This window comes from Anas acuta, chromosome 5, assembly GCF_963932015.1.
Source record: "Anas acuta chromosome 5, bAnaAcu1.1, whole genome shotgun sequence".
Taxonomy (NCBI): domain Eukaryota; kingdom Metazoa; phylum Chordata; class Aves; order Anseriformes; family Anatidae; genus Anas; species Anas acuta.
This window is the reverse complement of record NC_088983.1, coordinates 11,225,284-11,229,615: the sequence shown is the minus strand read 5'-3', so window position 1 is coordinate 11,229,615 and position 4,332 is coordinate 11,225,284.

The window sequence follows — 4,332 nt, the reverse complement described above, 5'->3', positions numbered from 1 at the left end:
ACTGGGGGTTGGCTGGGATGAAAGCTATACTTTTCCATTAGTCTTCATTGTGTTATAGAGTTTTTGTAAAGAGTAGATGATGTTTTAAAAAAGCCAAGAATAGACAATATATGTAATTGTTTATAGTGAATTTACTCTTGGCTCAGTTTCGCCTTTAGCGTGACAAAGAATTTTATCCAAGAGCATAGTCAATCTATATAGTATTGCCAAATCAAATAATTTAAAAATCATGAGTCACATCTTAAAATAATAATAACAAAAAATGACATGGGCTTCTAATTATAAAGTTTAGAAGAGAATATATGTTCAACTCATTTTGCTTTGCCTTCTGTTTTCTGAGCCTTTGCAGTGTGCTCAGGTTATATTTTTAAGCCTCCCCTCTGCAGCCATGAGAGCAAGAAAATTACTGCCTTTTTGTTTAAGTGAAAGAAAAATGAGAGCTTCTTGTGTAATCACATCACTCCAGAAGCTGGTACTTTGAGGAAAAAGCCTCAAATATCACAAAACTTATGATAAAAATTGGGAGAATTGGCAATTTGTAGCTCCTCAAAGGTGTCTGAGTTTTAGATATGCCCTTCTTACAAATAAAGCATTTCCTGAAGTATATAAAAGATGCAAGGCTATACTTCTGCAGCAATACCATTACCTGGAGGAAATAACTTTTCCAGGAAAAGACACAGATTGCCACCTTCTCTCCACAACCACTGAAATGGAAGGCCCAGCTAGAGAAAAAAAAAAAATTGATCTCAGCTGAGTCGGCAATATGTTACCACAGTATGGGTTGGGAGCAGCTCCAGGAAAGTCAGTGAAAATGCCACAGCTTTCCACTTTGCATCTCAGATCAGAAAGTTTCCCAATACCTTGTGGAAATTGGAGGTGGCAGGGATACTATTTTTTGGTTTTATGACTGTGTATTATCTCTAAAAGAACAGGAGAGGCTAGGGCCTCCCATCTGCTCTGGCTTACTGTGGTTTAATTCTGCAGAGGCTGCACGAAGACCAACAGCATAGGTAAGACCAAGGCCAAAGAATAATTTAGCTTTCTGCAACTTTCAGTTCCGCACAAAAATGATGTTAGATTTCGTACATTTTTAACTCACATCTGTCTGCATGAGGGGAACGCTTCATTGCTAAGCAGCGAACTAAAGTTAGGCAGCTAGTTTGGGATGTGGAAGCACCCTTCTCAATGCCCCAGGGGAAGTACCCTAGAGGAGACCCTCCAGAAATTGAACCCAGGAGAACAGTGCAGGCTCAGATGTGGGCTCTTATCTCTTCAGGATATAATCTAGGAAGAATGAAAAGAGTGAAGAACCTGGGGACCGTTGTGGGGTGACCTAGTGAATGGTGAAATCCCCCTGTCCCATTCCCCTGTGGATCCTAAGTAAGCTGACCAGACGACTTCTCCATACATCTCCCGCTGCTCCAAGGGTTCTTTACAGAGTTGTAGCCTCAGCATCTCTCCTGAGTTTCAAAGGAGCTCTTTTTTATTGTCACGATGGAAGATACTCTAAGTATTACCTCTCTTTGTCCACTTTTCTGCAGGGTGGATGCCTGTGATTGATATGCCATCCCACAGCTATGGGAGATGACAGCCACCAACAGCAGTAGGTCACTCATTTCTTGTAGAAAAAGATGGGTTTCTTTACAATTTCATGACAATTTTGTCAGACACATTTCTTTCCAGTCATCTGAAGGTTCCAAAGGAATTTTTCTAATACTCCTAGTTCATACCTTTGCAGGATCTGAGCTAATATTTCACCATTTCCACAACAGGCCTTTCAATATCGGGCACAACAGGAGGGGCTTCTTCTCCAGTGGATGTGGCTCTTGTGTGCATTGGTGCCAACAGAACTCGTTTGTTATCCCTCCAGTTTCCAAACAGGAGCCTTACAGCTGAGCAGTTGTGGCTGCTTGGTAACCTCATGTCCAACAGCTCTGTCTGGCTTCTTCCTGCTGTTCAGGCCTTGGTGTGGGTCTGCACCAGAGGCCTGAATAATCCTGCATGACAAAGCAACTCGGGCTAGAGGAGGGGTTCCCTGTACCCCCAACACCACAACTCACTGCAGCTACCTGGCACTGGCCTTCCTCAGGCCACGAGGCCTCCTCCTTCCCTGTCCCCATGCTGGTACGAGCCGTCCCACAGCTCTCCAGCTCTCAGGCTCACCAGAAGCCTTATCCTGATAGCCAGCTCACATTTTTCCTCCTCAGCTTTTCTCCCCAGTCTATCTGCTCTTGAGTCATTGCTTCTTTATGCTAATCACTGGAGCTGGATTCTTTCTAGCTCTGTTTAATTACTGTCTAGCTTATATATAACCCCCTCATACTGTAATCATAGAGATAGTAAAGATTATGCAAATGTTGATTAGGGTGTAATGTGGCTTGCAGAGCATTCATCATAGCTGGTGAGAGGTAAGAAGAAGAGAAGCTTGATTCTTAGGGGCTAGGCTGAATTTGTCTTGAGAGCATTTAGATTTATTTAATTTTTTTACTTGAAAACTGAACATATTTGATATAGAGAATCAGAGAATACTGAAGCTCAACATGGAAAGTATTTGAATATCATCTTGCATCCCTGAAGATACATTTTAAGTAGATGGTCTTGGATCTCACCTGTGCAGTGTGTTGTGGTTGCTAAGACAGTCAGTTGTTTGCATCACAAGACAGCCGCTCTCATCTTGATACCACTCGGAGGCTTTTTGTCATTTTCTTCAAATTCAGAGAGCAGGGACCTCCCAAAACCCTGTGATAAAAAATACAGGTGAAAGTGAAATCATCCTAAATATCAGTCAGCAAGTAGGCTGATCTTTTTTCCTCTCCTAATTCTGAAGACTCGGGGGGATAAGCAGAATCCCAGCTAAGAGGTATCTTCTGACAAACAGCTGGGTAGTTTTTTTCCCCTAGAGTTACCACATTTCCCACATATTATCACGAGGCAGAATGAATGGTAGCTGCGAAACTGTAAATCTGAATTGCTATTTATTACACAAGGTGAGAAAACTGCCAGGAATAGTGGGGGAAAAAAAATGTTGAGTAACAAGAGGCAGACCATCAGGAAACTACATGTACAAGCTGTATGCTAAAAGCCAGAGAGGCAGAAGGACGTGATATTGGTGCGAATATAGGCCTTGGATCCAACACTTGTGGATCCACTAGATTGCTGGATATATATTAGACAAAGGCTGGCAGGGAATTGTTAATGACATGAAGCAAGTCCCAAAACTGTATCTGTAAGACCTAGATCCGGGACAGAGTATCCTTCAATAGGATGATAGTATCTGTCATACACATAGGGTAAGATTCACGCAATTTAACGTAGAGAATCAGGGCTCCACGATGAAAAGCTATAGCTCCCAAGGGAACAATGTTGACAAGAGAAGTTTTATTTTCCTCTAGGCTTCTTGAACAACTATTCTTTACATGATTATTGCTACTGACTGGATTCTGTCCAGGAATCTGCTGGCAATACTGTGCAGAAATACTGAGGTTCCATCTTGCAGTAACCTCTTTGGTACCAAGGCCAGCTGGTCTGCCTGCATCAGGCTGTTGATGAAGTTGGGTTTTCAGGGTTTGGAAACACACCTTTTGCAGGCAGTTTGCTTATGACAGAAGAGCACCCAGAAGCTCAAATGATCTTCAAGAACACTCTGAAACTCCCTTTAAAACTTGCTAGAGCTGTGTCAAAAATAGGGGAAAAAACATGCCTCTTAGCTGGCATGACTGGAACCCAATCTGTTCTGATGCGCTCATGGTGCTGGAGATGATGCACACAGCTAAGCTGGAAGCCAGGGAAGCGATGAGACTCAATGACCACCTCCCAGTCACCTCAAATGCTCAAATTGTTCCTAAGTCTGATTCTCACAGGTTGGTTTGTGTTCCCATGACTACATGTAGAAAAGGTGAAAGTAAAAATAGTTGTGTCACCCTGAAGAAACAGCTATTATTGATTACTGTGAAGAGCCAGTAACAATTTCTACAATAATGAGCAATTCTCAGCATTGAAAGAATACTTATCTGGTCTTTCTGCCAATATTGGGAGAGGCTTTTTTTTTTCTTTTCTGTGATTACATTCTGAGATTCTTGATGGAGAAAAGATCCCAAAGATATTTTCAGAGATGGGTGTATCACCCAGAAAATGAGGGCATCTGGATAAGTCAATACAGCTGTTATATTAATCTCAGCCTTTTAGTTTGCCAGGTATTTCATAGAACCCTTGCACTTGTTAGCAACAAGCTAGTATCATAACAGACATCTTATGTCTGGGGAAAACTTTTGGACCAAATCCTTGATCCCGATAAAGCTGCTTCATGCTGCTGAAAAGGCACAAAGCAGCCTT